This window comes from Cavia porcellus, unplaced genomic scaffold (genome assembly GCF_034190915.1).
Source record: "Cavia porcellus strain 051 isolate PalLab524CR breed Dunkin Hartley unplaced genomic scaffold, mCavPor4.1 scaffold_1, whole genome shotgun sequence".
NCBI classification, from domain to species: Eukaryota; Metazoa; Chordata; class Mammalia; order Rodentia; family Caviidae; genus Cavia; species Cavia porcellus.
In genome coordinates this window covers 168,529,720-168,549,752 of record NW_026947484.1, presented here as the reverse complement: position 1 = coordinate 168,549,752, position 20,033 = coordinate 168,529,720, and positions in this window count along the sequence as shown.

Sequence of the window (20,033 nt, the reverse complement as noted above, 5' to 3'; positions counted from 1 at the left end):
TATAAGACAAAAATAACTGCCACTTAAGGAAATATCCATCAACAACTTGGCATCATAGTTCATTTATCTATTTCCTTCTCACAAATTCCTTCCATGAAACAAATGAGTCAATTACAAGCTGCTGTCACTGTAACTCTTAAATAGTTCATCCCTTTTCACCCCCCCCCCATCTGCCACATTGAGAGATGGACTCTGATTTCCATTCCCTTGAATCTAGGTATTCTTAAAGACTTGCTCAACCAGGTAAATGCAACAGAAATGATACTCTGGAAATTTTGAGGTTTAAGTCTTACGAATCCTTTCTTTCAACACTTTCTTTCATGAACTCTTGAGAAGCTGCATAAAATATCTAGCATAACCTAGATGTTATGCTTTGAAAAGTCCCAACTGTGGGAAGAGGACCTGGGACATAATGTTCCACAGGGAGATAAAGACGTGAAGTGCTGAGGCACCAGGCATCGGAACAAATAGGACATCTCAGAACAAGCTGGGCTTGTGAAGGAACAGGCGAACTCAGATGTTGTTGCATGGATTCAAGATGTTCTATCCAGTTGATTCCTAAATCCTTGACTCATAAAATTTCAAGCAAAATCAAATGAAGTGGGTGAAAAAAAAATAAGTTGAGTTACATGAATACACTAGCTCTCCACAATGAATGCAATCATTATGTAATGTGATCATGTATTAAGGCAACTAAAAATTTAGAAAAAATTCAAATGGCTGTTACCAACCATTAAATTGTGAGATTTTTAAAAATTCCACCATGGTTAGTCTAAATGGAGAAGTTAACATACCTAATCAGTCGCAAATGTTGGAAATGCATCTCAAATCCAGGTAATAAGAGTCTAGGTACTGTGTTCTTAAGCACGGGCCCATGCTGTGGCCTTAAGAGGAGAATCTTTGTTATTAAGTTTGGCAATGTCAGATGCTTCCACATTACATGACATCATAGACCAGAATTCAGCAGGGAGAAGGGGAAGGGCCCAACAATCATCAAGGAGTTGCTGGTATCAGAAATCTTTTTCAAATTTAATTCTGGACAAAAACCCTGCCAAACCCTAAAAGAAGATGTTAATACTGATGTTTCATTTTTTGAAGCATGTTGTTTCAGCATAATTTGCTAAACATTTGATCCAGTAAGTCACTGGGTTAAATTTTAAACTCAGAGGGATTGGAGGGGGGTTCATCTTCTCTGCAATGTTTTATAAATCTAAACAACAATCATGTTAACAGTTGTCCACTTTAGATGATGAGTAGTGTTTCTTTTCTTTTTGTTCTGTTCACTTTTAAATTTCCAAAGTATAACAATGTTTAAAAAAAAAAAAAAGATCCAAAGTCATTGTGACTTCTGCCCTGGATCAATTGCTTGCTGAGCAGTGTGGGGAACAGATTTCACAGATTTCAGTGCTGGGTTTCCCATAGGAAAGCATCAAGGGCCACAGGCAAGCATCAGCTATAGGTAAGGCTTGAGCATACTAAGGTCAGGAGTGATTTATTCCACTGATACATCAGAAGACAAAAACTTTTAATTAAAAGAAAGGAGAAAAAAACTGCCAGAGACTGAGCAGGGAGCCCACACCATCTGACAGTTTCAATTTTCACTTACAGCTTACTTTTGTGGATTGATATTTTTCCCTGTGCCTGCTGAAGAGAACCACTGACTTTCATAAATCACTTCTAAAGTCACAGGCAATTACTGTTTAACCCTTGCTTTGACAGAAACCTTGGCAGTGATGATAATAACAATTACTATTCATTGATCACTAGCGCTGTGTCAGAATTTATGCAAAGTGCTTGCATCTATAATTCTACTGACCTTTACAAAACCCTGTAAGGTAGGGACTATCAGTGTCCTTAATTTAAAGATAACTAAATTGAGTCTTGGAAAGTTCACTTGACTCACTCAAAATCATAAGGCAAGTAAGTAACAGAGTTGAGATTGGAATCTCTGTTAACATCTGAACTCAAATTCTCATATTACAGAATAACTATCCCTGATGGCACAGATACAATGTTGCATACATTTTCTTAATCTTGAAGATAGACAGTACTGTAAATTATATACATGGGTATTATCTGCCCACCCTTTGTTTCATAAAGACAGAAAGAGATTAACTCAGAAGAGCCAGCCAGTTAAATAATTACTATAACAGTTAACATTTATATCATGCTTACAATGAATGTCATATTGCTGGGGCCACTTTAACTGTATCATAATTAGAAGCCTTATTAGTATCACCCCCATTTTAGAGATGATGGACTTGACACATAATTGGAATGGTTGCCTTGAAATGACACGAATATTAAATGGAAGCACAGAAATATGACCCACTTTTCTGCCTCCTAGTTCTTGGTTATTCCACTATGCTCACCATACATTACAATGTATTTATTCTCTCCATAAGCAAATGGAATTTTGCTACCATTGCATGGGTTATTAAGCTAAAGGGTTGAAGGCTTGATATTGAAACACTGGGATGTTTAGTTAATTAAAATGAAAGGAAATGGGTGCCTGGATTAAAGTGAAAGGTTTAAAGAAGTATCACATTGACATTGTGTACATTTACCTTTCTGACCATGGCAGCAGCTGCTCCTTTAACTTTTGCTCTCAAGAAATCTCAATTTCTTCAACTTACTCTTGATTTGGATGTATACTACTGATGCTTTCATGAATGTCCTGTAGGTGCTGTGATGGGCGATAGCTTAAAATTTTCAGTCTTTAACATTTCTTAACACCTAATGCATGCATAACAATATAGGAAAATCTGGAAAGGAACCTTTCACTGGGCCACTCAAAACTGAATAACTGAGTGTCTCTAATTTCCCCAGAACTGCTGAAGCACAGAGAAGCCTGATTCATTCTCTACATGTGAAAGGTGGAAGAGCTCTCTATCGAATCACTCATAGGGGGAATTACTATTGGGGGAAGTGTACATGCAAATACCCAGGCCACAGAAGAATCATGCACACCCCTGATTCATAGAAGAGAGACACACTAAACTGGAGCCTGCTCAGTACTAGAGTTCTTCAGTTGAAAAGAAAAATATCATCTCTAGCTAGTTCAAGAAGATAGCATAAAACAAACCATCAAAAATTACTAGAAGGATTTGAAGTTGATCACTGGTCTCAAAAAGAGGGATAAAAGCTGCTCTGGGAATCCAGGGAGAAGGAATCCACAGACAGTTCTTTAGAAGAAAGCCCAAGAGAGAACCTACCTTCAGCCATTTATCCATTTGGTACCACTCTGGTTTTAAGATTCAGATTTCCAAAGAGTATCCAATTGGCTCAGTAGGTCAGGAGCCTGCGCTTTGGTCAAAAGGCCTAGGGTTGTTTTCTCAAAGGGAAATCTGGAAGGCTTTTTTTTTCCTTAGGATGAGAAGAGATCCTGAAAAGATAGAAAAGACAGTTGTCCACTGGGAAAATAATGTAGAAAAGCAAGTATATTAATTTCTTAGAACTGCTAATACAAAGTATCACAAACCAGGTGACTTAAAGCAATAGAAGTTATATTCTGCCATAGGTCTGGAGATTTTGCAGCTCAAATCAAGGTGCTAGCATGGAATACCCCTTCAAGTGCTCTACAAAACGTCCCTTCCTTGTGTTTCTTAGGTTCTGCTGGCTGCCAGCAATTCATGGCATCCTTTGGCTTGTAGATGTGTCATTCTCATCATCTGTGCCTTGGTAATCCCACGGCTTCCTTCCCTATTGGTGTTTCCTTTCTTCGCTCTCTCTTTAAAAGGACCAATTATTTGATTTGAGTCTATACTAAATCAGTATAATTTCTTCTGCAAAGACCCAGTTGCTAAATAAATTTGGATTCATGAAGCACTGAAAAAAATTTGATAAAATATATGTGGTGTTTAGTTAGAGACAAGTGTCTGACTCATTTCTAATTAAAGGAAGGGAAACAACACAGGTAGAGTCCAGATTGCAAAGCATTGTTGGTTCCCAACTAGTAGACTGCATGTTGCAAGCAGGAGGGAGCTTGTCTGTGCATTAGAATTATCAGTCTGCCTACACAGTGAGATGGTTGGAAGGGAATTTAGCAGATGAAGGACATTCAGGAGCAGTTCTGATTCCAGGCAGACAGGAGAAGTATGCGTCCTGCTGAACCTAATTATTTGTATTGAATCTCTACAGCTCTTCCCCCCTGCCTTTTCATGCCAAGGGTCCTTCACAACTCCCCACCCTGTCCCATTAACATATATCTCTCTCCCATCTCCTCATTGGTTTTGTAATTTTCTAAATTAACCCATTTTTGTCTACTCACATTAACCTTAAAAGTAACCTAGATTGTTGTCTCTTAAATCTCTCTGGTCATCTATTCATCCTTTTATTCTGTATAAATTGTATCTCTCTGAAAAATATTTGAAAGAAATAGATGTTAAAAACAAAGGAGGCAAGGAGAAAAATTACCTTGGTGTGCACTATGTACATCTAATCACCCCCCAACTCTTTCTCATTCTGTCTTCCCACCCTCCACCGTCTTTCTCTTTTCTCACTCAAATAGTTGTCTGACTGAACTCATGAAGATTTAGTTTTCAGTTACCCAAAGTTGCAGAATAAAGCAAGGTCAAATAAGTGTACAGGTCTTGAAAATATCATACGGAGGCTTGCATCAAACTCTAGAAGTAAAAGGAACACAGCACTGAAAGAAAGCATCCTTAATTTTACAAGTGAGGAGACTGAGGCGTGGTGAGATTTGAAAACCTGACCCAGGTTGCTCCATGAGGTCCCTGCAGAACTGAGCCTGGAGTGCTGATTGCATTTTTTTATAGAAGTTACAGTCTGTTCCAACCGCAGTGAACCCTGCTCAGTTCCTGGAGTATCAGCTGCTCTCTCTCCCAAACTTTCTACCATTGCTGTCTTGAGCCTGTCCAGGATGATGAGCAGATTACAGACTGAAAGTGGCATCTCCTGAGAAGCCTTTTTGAATCCATCAAGTTAGTGGAGGTCTTCCTCCTCTGTGACAGTCTCTCTCCTAAACTTCCAGTAAACATTGCTGGTTTGGCTGGCTCTAGGTTTCACCTGCCCCAACCTACAATAAACACACATAATAGTGTTGCTGTGGTTTTTTGATTAACAGTTAGACATGTCTATCAGCTTTTGTAAGCACCTTCTCAGACCTCAGAGTTGTGTCTCTAAAACAAATGGGCTGGCCTATAAGGTTTTCTGCAGTGCAGTATCTCATAGTTACTGTATCAGGGCAGAATTCTTTTAACTTGAGAAGCAGTGAGTTAGAATTAATCAGGCTTCTGTTTTATAAGATCATCTCTCTAGACCCTGATCATGCTAGTGTGCCCTAACATGTTTCCAGGAGTTACAGTTGTTATTAGTATCAATATAAGAAATAGCATTTTTTCTCAGCCTATTTTATATGAAATGTATATATCTTTATCACTTGCTCTTAAGCAGATGCTATTTTAGGGGTTTTATAAGCATCAACTAATTTATTGATCTTAACAACCTGAATTGTCACTGGAACTCCATAGCTGAGAATAGTAAGGCATGGAGATGTTAAAAAAAGTTGTCCAATATCACACAGCTGTAAAGTGTAACAGAAAGAATTCAAATGCAGGCAGGATGGTTCCCAAAATTACACTTTTAACTCCTTGCTGAGTGATGAAGAGAAGTGATGCTATATAAAGCACATAGAGCAGGAAAACTTTTCAAACTCTCTAAAGTTCCTTGAAATTTAGTTTGAAAGTTTAACACTGATCTCTTCATCTGTATGTCTGCTGATTAACCAGCATCATTTAAATACTGGCAAGCGTGCTCAGTAAACTGTCTGCCCCACATCTGAGACTGGTTCCCTAAACTTCCAAAATATGAAAGACCAACATACAAATCAGTGGTGGCCTGACCTCAGCAACTACCTCTTCTAAAATCCTGATTCAGCCAGCTCATGCCCATCTACTCCCTAATTCCCGTCCCCTACCTACTGATGTTCTGCCATGCTTCCTGGTTAGTCAAAGCAACTGCAGGAAGACACGGAAAAGAAAAAGAAATACAACCTTGGTGAGGAAAAGGAGATGCCTGATCTTTGCCTCTAACATCTTTGTTTTAAAATTTTTAATGTTCATGAATATGTCTTCAGTACATAATGGTATTTTTCATGGGGAGTTGGTATATGTAAAAAAACGCATCTTATTTTCTTAAATCTCTCTCCCTTCTTCCTTCCCCTTCACCTTTTAGACCCCTTTTCAGTTGAAACATATCTATCTCTTTATTTATATTGTTCATCTTAATTTTTGTTCTTTATTTATATTTGAAGTTTCTCATATAAGAGAAAACATGTGATATTTAAGCCTGTGTGTCTTGATTTATTTTGCTTGATATTATGGATTCAATGTGTATTCATTTTCCTACAAATGACTCACATTTATCTTTCATATAGCAGAGTACTACTCCACTATGTATAAGTTCAACATTTCTTTGTACATTCATCAGATGATAGACATATAGACCACTTCCAAGCTATTATGAGTTGTGCTTCTGTAAACATGAGTATGCATGTATAACTGTAATTGATGCCTTTAATTCATTCAGGAAGATACCTACAGGGGAAATGTCTACATAGAATGGAATTTCTAGTTTAGATTTTTGAGAAATATCCATATTGGTTTCCATTGTAATTATATTAATTTATATTTCCACAAATAATATAGATGGGTCAAATTTTCTCCACAGCATCTACATTGATTGTTATTATTTGCTCTGACATCCTTATACAAAACTTTTGTCTTAGTCACTTTTCTCATTGTTAAGATGCAATACTAACATCAAATGTTAAAAGAGTTTATTTTGTCTCAGAATTTTTATGAGTTTTAGACAAAGTCAGCAGGATCTAAGGCAGGAAGGGTGTGTGAGATAATCTGCCACAAGAAGCCTTCTCTCTGGCCCCTTTGAGTCATTGCAAATCCAGATCCAGACCCCAAACATAACTTTGAAACCCTGGCTTCCATCACTTTATACAAAATACACTTAGTCCATCTTTAAGAGTCACCAACATCTTAACAGTTCCAGCATTGCTGAAGAATTCAAGTCCAGAATGTCCTCTGAGACTCAAGGCAAACATTTAGCTATGAGCCTCTGTAAAAATCACACTGTCAACATACAATAGCACAGGGTAAACATTCCTATTCCAAAAGGGAGAAATAGAAAGATAAAGAGCATGGGACAAAGACAAGACCAAAAGCCATCAGGAAAAACCTTATATCCTGCAGCTCTATGTTCAGCACATGGGCAAAGTTTTGGTGAGATATATGGTCCAAAGTGCAGAAAGGCTTTGCTCCTGTTGCATTGCCACTTGCAAACCTCAGGGGCTCTCTGTTGGGGGGGGGGCTTCTTTCATATCGTGGACTCTCCTTAGCAAACATTGCATGCTTTTGAGGTCTTCAGGTTCCTGAGAACTTATAGTTCACGGCACTTATAGCTTCACACTCACAGTTTCCCATACTGCCATTAATGGACCCACTCTCTGGCCTTTCGTACCTTGTTCTGAAAACAAGGTGGGAGCTTCCCAGACCCCGCAACTCTTGTATTCTGTATGGTCATAAAACCCACATCACATATGTAATGCCAAGGCCTGTCACTAGGTCACGCGTTAGCTTGGACTATGGCTGTGGAGGTCTCCAAGTGCTCAGATGGCTGAGTACTGTGAATTGAATCACGAGGAACAAACTTTCTAGGTACTTTTCTCAAGAAGGAATATCTCTGGATCTGTCTTTATAAAGCAAATTCTTCCAGAGCATTTTTATTTTTCACTTTTACACACTTGAGCCTGGGAAGGAGAGGGTCTTGGGCATTTCTGATGCCCTCAAGATATATTTTCTACTGTTCTGATGCAAGATACTTGGATTTTTAAAATGGTAATCTTTTCTTCAAGTACACTCCTCCTGGTTTGAACTGTGTAGGCATTTTGTTCTACTGAAGCTGCATGCATTTACAACTTTTTACTCTAATATTTTCTCCTGATTTTAACTTCAGATCTGTCTAAGAGCAACCAGCAAATTCATGACATATTCTCAACCAGCAAATTCATGACATATTCTCAACATTCTCAATTGGGATGACTTAACAGTACCTACAGAGATTGCTTCCCTTAATATTTGTCTCCAGCAAAGTTTCTGGAGATGAGTAAAAAAGAGACAAATTTTCTGTCAAAATGTGATACACAATCTTGATATAACTGCCAGTGGAGTACTTCTTTCCAAATGAAACTTTATGAGTCTGGACTTACTGTATTGAAGGCTATGAACATTATGGTTTCCTGAGCTCTGTCCAGAATCTTCTATTGAGTGTGGCTTACAGCAGCATTCTATGGCTTTTTTAGGTGGCATTTCCAAATATTTCCAAATTACTCCCACTGGCCAGTTCCAAGAGCTTCTAAGCCACATAGTTGTACTTGACTACTACAGTACTAAAATTTGTTTTAATCACTTTCTTTGTTTCTGGGGAGTTATTTATTTTGGTTCATGGTTTCTAGAGGTCTTGATATGTAGTCAGCTGACCCTAAGTCTGATCTGTTGCAGGAAATTTCAAAGAAGGCCAGTGTTCAGGCCGTGATATGAATACTGGTGTTTGTATCTATCCAGATTTGTAGTGAAAAGAGAAGGTAGAATGCATATTAGAAAAGTTTGAAAAAAATCTAAATTTCCCCATTAAAAGAAACTATATGTTAGGACCAAAGCATGTATGGTTGCTGAAGAGATTAGTTTCATTTAAGAAACCAACTATTTTGTACAAGATAAAGAATGATAATGCTCTGAAATATCAAGAATCAATAAGATGCCAACCATCGCCAGCTTAAAATTTCAAAAGCATAAACATTTAATTCAAGAAGAAAGTACCTTGGATTGCTGCTCAAGAAAGGCCTCCTTAAAAATGATTTGCCAAGTTTCAACTCTTTATGTTAAGACACCCAGAGACTGCTGATTTCATGGTCCAAACGTGGCTGGCTACTACTTACACTCTTGGGAGACCTTGGCACTTTCCATATGAAACTTGTTTTCAGGTACAAAGAACACAAAAGTTTTGGAGTCAGGGAAACTTCCACCCAGATTTCACTGAGGGTCTCAGAAGTCAGTCAAAGAGCACCTCAGAAAGGATTGTGTGACTCTATGGGAATGAAACTAAAAGTGCAGTGGAGATGAAAGAAAGTTGGAGATAGGAATCTGTAATGTCTGTGGAAAGAAAGTTCAGGAATGAGCAGAATTAGCTCAAAAAAGAGATTATGTGGAGTGCAATCAGCACAAACATAGGAGTGGCATTGCCTGAGGTCACTGAATTGCACAACCTGTCACTCTACCAAGGTTCATCCTACTAGACTTTGCTCTTACTTTAGTCCTATTTTTTTTCTATTTTCCTTTTCCTTTCTTCTGAAATAGGAATGCTTACCCTGGAGCATTATACATTGGGGGCTATACATGCTTCACGTTTTAAATTTTGTTTAATTTACAGCTAGGTGTTTGCCATGTGTCTCAGGATACTTTGACTGGACATTTGAGAAATTTTGAAAATGTTGAAGCTCTGGGTAAAGGGGTTATTACTTCATTTTTCTTTATTGTAGACAGAATTGTATCACAATAAGCAGAATTATTAACTTGCTACTGTGTTTACTTGGAGAGTGAGTATGGTTTAAGGAGATGCATTTGGATGTCAAATTGACAAGGGCTGGATTGTGATAGTTAAGCTTAACAGTAGCTTGATTGGTTTGTGAGTTGTGTTGAAAATTAGTAACCACACACTTCTTGGTGTGTCTGGGTGGACTACAGAAGTGTGACCTTGGGTATTTTATATGGCCTCTAATCCCTTTCTCTTTGGCATTGTTGCCCTGAACTGATTTTCATCCACCAAGAACCAAGGATATTTTATCACCATTATGTTCATAACTTGGAGCCAGTTAATTGTGGGCTGAATCCTCTGAAGCCAAATAAAACTTTTCTTTCCTTAAATTGTGGATGTCAGGTAACATATCCCATGTTCTATGGGAAAGCTGACCAATATAATAGGCTTAAGAATAAATGAATAAATGCATAGATGAATGCATAAGCATCTAAAAGAATGACTATAAAAATTAATCTAGCTCAAGTTTTTTGTCTCTATTGGAGAGAAATATATGAGGAAGTAATACTTGAAGTTGACGTTACTCATGAATATCACTGTTTAAATCAACTTCTTGTTTCCTAAGCCTATATCTTGATTACTAGAGAAAAATCCACATCAGTGAGGACTGTTACAAGGTAGAAAAAAAAAGCTTGCATCAGTAGAACAAGTCTTAGAGATGGGTGACATGTTTGCATTGTTCCAGGTTATGAAGTTTCCTTCAGAATTATTACCTAATTATCCTTCAAGACAGTCAACTGTGATGTATAACATGGGTCAAAGAAAGAAAAATTTAGCCCACAACCATTTGGATTCTGTGTATAGTCAGGCTATCCCATTTCTTTCCATGTCTGTACTTGAGACTAGGATGAAGGATAAAGTGATCATATGGGTACTTCCTACACCATTAAACAAAAAAAGGAAAGAAAACAGCTTGTGATTTTCCAGAAAAGAATCTGAAAACATTTGGTGTTACTATGCTGGGACCCTGTGGGCTTGTGAAAGATTAAACTACAGTTCCTCATACTGAGCTAGTTTCTCACAATGTCTCATTAGGAGTGGCCATCAGCACCTATAGCAGGGAGCTAGCCTATCATCCACTCACACCTCCTGTTCACAGGTGACAGCCCCACTGGCTGCTCCATCCTACATCAGATGTCAATTTCTTGGAGATAAATTGTGGGACTATTTCCAAGAAGCTGCACATTTTGTTCAACCAATATCTATCTAACATATTACTGTACATATCCCTATAGGTTAGATCCTTTGAAGAAGAACAAAATGAACAATCTCACAATATGATAATACTAGATACTTTATGCATATTTATTTTACTTGTCATGATTATTGTTCATCTTATCATTGTTGTGCTTAAAGGATGTCTTTTACTGAGTACTTATTCTTTGACAGAATTCATCTAGCAATTTGTATTTTGTCTTATACAGTGATGATGAGGAGGAGAAAGAAGAAAATGATGGGGGTACAACGTTGAAAATATTATCCCAATTTCCTGCCCATCCAGAATCTCAAGATACAGTCTTATTCAGAGATAAAGTTTTAATAGTCACATTCAAGTTAATATAAAGACTTACTGGACTAGAATGAGGCCCAATTGCAGTGACTAACAGTTAAATTTTGACAGATACAGGGAGGAGATAAAATGTAAATACAGAGATACACACAGAGATTGTAAAGAAAGACAGAAGTAGAGATGGAAGAGATGTATCTACAAGCCAAAAAACCACTAAGAATTGCTATGAAGTGAGAGGACCTTGGTGGATGTCCCCTCGAGTCTCTAAAGGGAACACATCCATGCTTTCACTTTCATTTTGAATCTGTATCTTTCAGAGCTATAAGAAAACTAATTTACTTTGCAATAAGCTACCTTGTAGTGATAGGTTTTAGTAGTTCAGAAAAGAAATCCAATGATGTTTAGTTATCTTTTCATGAGATACTTCTAGATAGCATTATATAAGAATTTCTCATGCATTATTATCTATTTTATTCCTCACATAAAATCTGAAATTTAGTTAGCCACAAATTTCTATGGTGGATGCATAAACACACTGAGATGAGGGAAGAGTGATTTGTCTTCATCAAATTATTCTTTCCTAATCACACAGTGATTATATTTAGTAGATTCTTCAAAGAGGTGAGCTGAGTGGTCCTCTTCCCATTGAAGCATATCAACCCTCTCAGCTCTGCGGACACCGAAACACTACACATTTTAGGTTTAACTCATATCTGCCTTAGTTTTTGAGCTGTATCACCCAGAGTAAATTGCTTAATCTCTTTGACCCTTAATCCCCTCACCTGCCAAATGATGGCAATAGTATCTATCTTACATTGTTACTACAATAATTAATAAAATAATATTTTTATATGGTTTATTATATAATGCAATATAAGGGCATTATTATTGCCCACATTAATACTCAAGTTAAAATGAATTTAGTGTTGGCCATTTTGACTTGCTGATGTCCCAACTTTTCCACTGTATTTACTACTTTGATTTTTGAAATGCTTTTTTCCCTTACCTTGCCATGTAATGATCCTATATATAATCTAATGCTAAACTTAAAAGCCTCTCTTCCATGGTGTCTCTCTGAGACCCTCAATTAAAAAAGGGGCTTTCCTTGTTGTGACCAGGCAGGGCATTTATAATACCTGCCATCAATGGCACCAAAATGCTTCATGTTTGTTACTCTTTGTTTGAATTTAAGAAAATTTTTCTGGAATACTTCAGTGTCTCAGCACAAGAGAATAATCAGAGTTTGGAGAAATTCTCTAGCACATACTCATACACCCCTGTATGTTCTATTTATTTCTCCTTGTCTTTAGAGGTTTCATTGCTTTCCTCTATCTACTCTCTTCACAAGGGGCTCTATTGTACACTGCACAGCATTCAAATGTTTTTCCCCATCTTCTTATCTTATTTCATGGAAATCTTTGAGCCAACTCAGACCATTCAGTAATATTGTTTGAATATTTCTTTCAAAATTTATGTTGCACTCCAACTACCATCATGATGGTATTAAGAGCTGAGACTTTAAAGCAGTGCTTATTTGATAACAGACCACCTCCATTATTGGAATAAAATCATTATCATTTTATGAGTAGACTATAAAAGGAGTTATACAGTTATAAAACTCCTTTTCCTTTCTTTCCATTTGCTATGGTTTGTATCTAGATGTCCTCCCAAAGGCTGTTGCATTCCCAGATTGCGCTTCTGGAAGATGATTGGATAAGAGGGTTGTGATATTCATTAGTGTAGATTAGTCCACTGATGAGTATGAGTTTATAGCCAACATGAAGTTGGCAGGTAAAGCCTAGTCCAAGAGAAGTGGATCATTGTAGGCATGACCCAGAAGAGTCTATAACCCTTCCCTCTTCCTCTTTGATATCTCTCTCTCTCTCTCTCTCTCTCTCTCTCTCTCTCTCTCTCTTTCTCTCTCTCTCTCTCTCTCTCTCTCTCTCTCTCTCTCTCTCTCTCTCTCTGTCTGTCTCTTGCATTCTCTACTGCAGCCACTCCATGAGCTCTTTCTCCTCTGCCATGCCCTCTAGCATGCTGCCCTGCCTTGGAGTCAGCTAACTATACTGAAACTTCTACAAACTGTGAGCCTAAATAAATGTCTCCCCTTATAGTTGTAGGTATTGGTTACTGTGACTCAGCAATGAGGAAGTAACTAAGAGTTTTCTCTCATATTATAATGCAAGTAAAAGACCTTACTAGAGACCAGTGCCATGCCCAAGGACTTCCCAACTTCTAAAACCATAACCCAAGAAAACTTCTATTGATTATAATTTACTCAGTCTGAGCAAAGCTGTTAGAGCAGCAGATAACAGACAGACACTTTGCTTCGCCTTGGCCAGATTTATCAAATATTCACCAAAATAATTTTGATTGTACCCTAAGAGAAATTGACTTAGTCTTTTGCAAATTTATTGCAATTTACTATTTTTTCAAATACCTTTCCAGATGTGGTACACACATCTGTTATTGCCCTTTACTTGTACATGGTCAAAGTAAATAACTTGTCTAACACCACAATCAATGGAAAGAAGAGCCAGGAAAAAAAAAAAAGAAGAGCCAGAAATCCAATCCAGACTTAACCAGAATGCCATGATTCTGAAGAATATTGACTTCTCCTTTTAATTATTTATTATCTTTTCCTAACCTTCTCAAGGAGTGGCTTTGCTAGTGACGCCGTTACAGCCCTTACGCTAGTTGGGTGGACAAGCACCAGCAGCTGAATGACTAAACACAACACATTTCTCATCTGTGAATTGTGAATAAATGTGCATGCTACCTTTGAGACATGTGATATATTGAGGTAAAGTATAAATCTTGCAGTTTGATGACTAGCAAGTGCAAATGCTAAAATTGTGTATGACATAGACTCACCTTTAAAGAGCATAATAACTTACACAGGTGATTAGCTATTTACGAAAGAATTATACTACAAGATCAGATCTCTAAATTGGTCTTAAAATTAGGTACATACTGGATTACAATGATGATTGCACAACTCTACAAATTAATTTAGAAAATATTGTATCATAGACTTGAATGTGAAAATTATAAAATCACTGAATTTTATGGCATATAAATTATACTTCAGTGAATTTGTGAAAAAAATAGGTTGTAGAAAATGACACTTAAATTTCTAGTAGCCAACTCTTGTTTGATCCACAAGGGCTTATAGGCAATTTGATTCAAAGGACATACAAAAGCGCAATCTCCAAAATAAAAATTGGTGGTTTAATTAAATATCTCAAAAATATAACACTATACTAAACTATGTCAATTATGTAAACCATAGTTCTATCTTATCTTAAACATCTTAAAGTTATTTCATAAAGTTTCCCAAACTAAGAAACTTTGGAGTCTATAAACCTTAATGTGTTCTTAATTATTAATCCAAGTCCTGCCCTGTCTCCATAAATTCTTAGGGTTCAGTGCCAGAATCACTAATCATTTTTTTTTATAAATGTGCAGATAGTAAATACTTTAAATTTTTTGAGTCATCTAGTTATTGTAATTTTTCAACAGTACCATTGTGGCCTGAATGTAATCCATGACAATATGTCAGGGAAAGGTGTTACTATGTTCCAATAAAACTGTGTTTACAAAAATAATCAGTGGGCAGAATTTGGCCTACAGGCTATAATTTACTGACACTTAGCTGAGCTGTAGGAATCCTGTACTAATTTTGGGAAATTGGAGTTCTCCTCACTCCCTAAAACTAACTCATGTCATAAATTTAGGGAAGTCAGAGATCTGGATTTGAATCTGGTAATTTTAGATCTATTAAGAAATAGGGAAAGGAAGATTGCTTGAATAGATACAGTTCTTTAATGTCCTAGGAAACACTGAACTGACAGTCTTTTCTGTCTGCCTTTTTCCTGCTCCCTCTCTCTTTTGTTCTCCTTACCCCTCAAACTAATTCCTCTGTTTTCTCAACCTATGAGGGCCATCCTAGCCAAAGTATTTGTAAGGCTTCCCAACACGAATCATTACCAACCCTCCAAGTTTACTAAGTCTAACTTTCTAAGGAACCCATTGGCAGCCTCATCTGGAGACAGAATACAGATCAAGGGTCACTGTGGAGTCCAAGGATTTGTGTCTCCCATTCAAGAGTTTCCATTGCTTATTCTAGTCTTCTGCTTTCTGTGTTTAAAAAAATAACCAGCTGGCATATTTTGGCCTACAGAATATAGTTTGCTGACCCTTAGCTGAGCAGTAGGGACACTGCTCAAGGAGAGCACGGAACAAGGTCATGTGTAAGGCATAGCTGTTTAGAAGGTCATTAATAAGTTACCGTGAATTGTGTATTTGTGTTTGCCAAGAGATTCTAAGACTGGGCAGAGGAGCCATGGAATTTATCAGGCTTGAAACAGGACTATCACCTTAATCATGTTTGCCCTCAGTGCTCTGGACTGAATTGTGGAAATTCCCTGAACATCAATTTCTTCATCTACTAAATGACAATGTTAGTCCTTTCTCTAAGCAGGTATGCTGAGTGAGAAATACTGTAGACACCCAACATACAGCAGTTTTTAAAAAACTACTATAGTAATATTGGTATCTATCTCATTTACTTGACTTCTCTAATTATCAGTCTGAAGTAATTTATTTAAACACATATTGAGAATAGAATATGTACATGAGTGCTGTCATATGTGAGATCATATGTCTGGGTTTTGTTACTGTTGTTATTATTGTTCCGTGCCTGGTGGACCCATTCCACAGAGCTATGCTGCTGTGGGAGACAATCTATGTTAAGAATTCTTGGCAGGCAGACAGAAGCAGATTCCTGCAATGAAGGCAACACAGCTCTAGACAGATAGCCAGGGGACTTTTTTCTATATTAAACTATTGATTTTTCATAAACTAAGAGCATAAAAGGCCACAGAAAACAATTGGATATCAGAGCAGGACCACCAAAAAAAAAAAAAAAATCAGACAGCTCTTTGTCCCTTGTTGGCCACTTTTATGAAGTGACTTCCGTTTAGAGAGAAGATGAAACTCCTTTTTTTCTAGAAAATAAATAGACGGAAGGAAAGAAAGGATGAACAACATAAAGAAGGAGCGAGTAAGAGAAGGGGAAATGGAAGAAGGAAGAGTACAGTGGAAAAAATGGCTCCTTAGACGATGGGATGGGAAACCCAAGTTCTAGACTGACCTAGTCTCTGTAAAAACCATTCCTGTCATTCTGAGACCAGGAGGTAAAATTTGATTCTCTCCCCCTTTGGGCATTCTGTGAATCCATTATGGGAGGGACGCAGAGAGGTGAAAAGAGGAAGAGAAGCCTGAGTGCAATCACAACAGGCCTTGGAGGGTGATCTTAGTGGGATTCATGCTTTAGTCACACCTGGATAGCAGCAATGAGCCCCAAGAAAGTTCCCATGGAGCATTTGCTTCCCCCAGCCAGAAGTGGATTTGGGCGGAGAGCAGTGAAGCATGTCCATCTGGGGAAAGAAGATCTATTTAACAAATAAGCCGAAATTTGAATCTAGTATTCTGGGCTTTTAGAGAGCACTGCAAAGGGATAAGCCCAGAAGCACAAGTTCACTAGCTGTGAGGTGAATCTCCCTCTATTCTGGTGCTTTGTCCTTAGATAAAATAAGTAAGGCAGAGATCACTGAGGGGAAGGTATGAGCCATTTCTCTTCAAGTTTGTCATCTCTGTCTGTATTTTTAGAATATGATTTAATGATATTAGGGAGCATTATTTTGGTACTCCACAAACATTGCCTCATCAAATAATCACTGGAGGAAGGAGTGATCATGACCTAAAGTACACTTTAGGCTCTGTTCTCTCAATTATGCCATCAGCTACCAGTCTGTGCTTTACAACTAAGAACTAACCATGTTTCTGTGTTTGTTTTTCCTAATGGGGAAATAAACACCAGTAAAAAAATGAAGAAGTGGAGCACAACACTGGAGACATGCAGCCCAGGAGGCCCTGCGTACATGAATGCACAAGCACCTTAGTAAGTGAATAATCAGCAGGACCAGCAACATGGACTATCCGAAGCAGCAGCAAGGAACTAGCAGTGGGCTTTGGAAGACCCCACCAACAGAAGAGCAGTCCCAAGCCCACATTCAGAGGCCATGATTGGCTCCGTTACCAGCACCATCTCCACAGCAAACTTGGTTGGAGTACATAACACATTTCTGGGACACTATCACAGTGTCCTGTGATTAGAACACTATGATGTGTACACTATCACAGAACTGTAAGTATCAAAGATATTTTACTACTTTGCTTCACCCTTGTGTTTCAGATTAGCTGTCCTTTTCCTGTCTGGTCCTATTTCCTCTTACTTTGCTTAGTATTCTGTGGATAATTTTGTTTTATCAGTTTTTTCTCCCTTTTTCTGGTCTCCTTTTTTTTTTCTTTTCCTTTATCATTCTTCTCTTCATTTTTTTTGGACTGCTTGGCTTTCTTGCCATTCTTTTTTGTTTTCAACAACTAATCCTCTTTTTCTCTCTTCTCTTGAATTTAAACTTTAAATAAGAACAAATTAGCTTTCTTTTCTGGCTACCTCTTCACATTCCACTTCAATCTATCCCTCCTGCATCATCCAGTTTCCCAAAACGTGATCATCCTTTGACCTCTAGCTTTCATTCTACTATATTTGACTTCCTTCATCAATCCTGCTCCCTATCCAATACTCTGCTTTCCCAACAAGCAGAGTAAAATCATTCCACGAAGGGGAAAACAACCATGCACAAGTACATGGTATATGTTTTATTTTTTTATATAACTTTAGAATTTTCTCCTGTGGTCAGAGGTAGCAGATTAATGGTTACCATAATTTGTCAGTAATTAAGCTGTGCTTGAAACTATTATTATTACTAATAGTATCAATTTAGCTAGAATGTGAGACATGTTATTGTCAGTTTTTCTCCTTGTATGATAACACTGTGATTGTATGGGATCATAGTGATCACCACAGTCCAGAAAAAAAGGCCTGGGTGCTGAGTCAATAAATGACGTTGCATCCATTACAAACTGGGAGCTAGGTTCTTGGGATAGCTATAAGGAATCACATATATCTAGCAAAGAATAGACATCTTTTAGGGAAGCCTCAATGCTGATAACAAAGCTATCTGCCATAAAAATTGGCAAGCATCAACATAGAAAACAAAATAATATAAAAAATGAGAAAACAGAAAATGACAAGATGCAAAAGCAAAATACAGCCCCATACCCTTAGCCCACTCACTACAAGCAAGAAACACAATGAATTACATAAAGTTGGAAGTCAAACATTGGAACTTTCTGAAATGATAGCAATAGACATGACAAAAGTGGAGAATGCTACAGAGAAAACGATCTCTCAGGAAAAAAAGAAATGGTGCTTAAAGTCAAAGATATTAGACCATATGCAGACAAATGAATAGATGATCTTAGAAAAATGATGTAAGGCCATCCCCAGCAACTTCCAAATAGCTATCAGAGGCCTGAATTCAGTCCTGGGAGCCAAAGCTGCAACCTCCAAGTAGCTAGCAAGGGCCTGAATTCAGTCCTGGGAGCCAAAGCTGTGTGAGTTGATTTCCAACGCATAGGGAAAGCTTTGGAACATTGCTTCCAGCTGATAAGACCAGGCCCAGTGTCCCAAATCACAGGAGGATGTGTAGGAGGTCCGCGAGGGCCTAAATGGGCCACACCCAGCAACCTTCAAGCAGCGGAATGCAGGGGCCTGAATTCAGTCCCTTAAATCCCTTCAGTCCCCAGAGGTGAAGGTGCATGACTTGATTCCCAGTGCATGGGGGAAGCTTTGGAATGTTGCTCCTAGCTGGTAAGAGCACATCCAGCATTGCAAATCACTGGAGGACTCAAGGCAGGTCCCTGCAGGTCTACCTGGGCCATGCCCAGTAACTTTCAAGCAGCTAGCAGACTTCATTTAGTCCCAGGAGCCAAATGTGTGCAAGTTGATTCCTAGCCCATGGGAGAAGCTTTGGAATGTCACTCCCACCTGGTAAGACCACACCCAGTTTCCCACCCACAGGAGAGGTCCCCATGGGCCTAACTGGGCCACAACCAGTGACCTTCAAGTGGCTAGCAGTTGCCTGCAGTCTGCTCCCAGAGCCAAAAGTGGGCCAGTGATTCAAGTGGCTACCAGGGGGCTGCATTCAGTCCCAGGAGCCAAAGGTGCAGGAATTGATTCCCAATGCACAGGGAAAGCTTTGGAACACCACTCTAAATCCAGAAATACAGGAAAATAACAAAACAAAAGAGCAAAATGCAATCTCAAGTTTCCAGCCCAACCCTAGCAAGCCTAAGAGACATGGACATAGAAGAAAACGTGAAGCCACACATCTGAAATGATAACCACTGAAGTAAAGAAACAACTCTGGGAAGCTATAAAATAACTCAGATCAGAAATAATATCCCAGGTAAAAGAAGAAATGAGAAACATAATGAAAGAAATGCTGAACACATCTAAAGAAGATATAGTTAAAAAACTTGAGGAACAATGCAAAAAATGGAAACCCTGAATGAACAATACAAACAGAATGCATGAAGCAGATTCAAAGAAATATACAAGAAATCAAAAATTCCATAGAAAGTGAAGATAGAATTTCAGACCTCAGAGACAAGATTGCAGCTAGTGAATAGGAAAGGAAAGATCTCTTACAAATAACAAGGAATCAGGAAATAACAATTCAACAGCTGTAAGATGATGGAAAGAAAACAACGTAAGATTGATAAGGATAAAGGAAAAAAGGGGGACAGCACAAATGTTATCAAGAGGCTATTTACAAGAAGTAATAGCTGAAAATTTCCCAAATATGAGAATTGAAACTGACATACAGATCAGTGAAGCATATAGAACTCCAAATAGCCATAACCAAAATAAAACTATACCCAGATACATAATAATCAACATCGCAAAAATTCTACATAAGAGCAG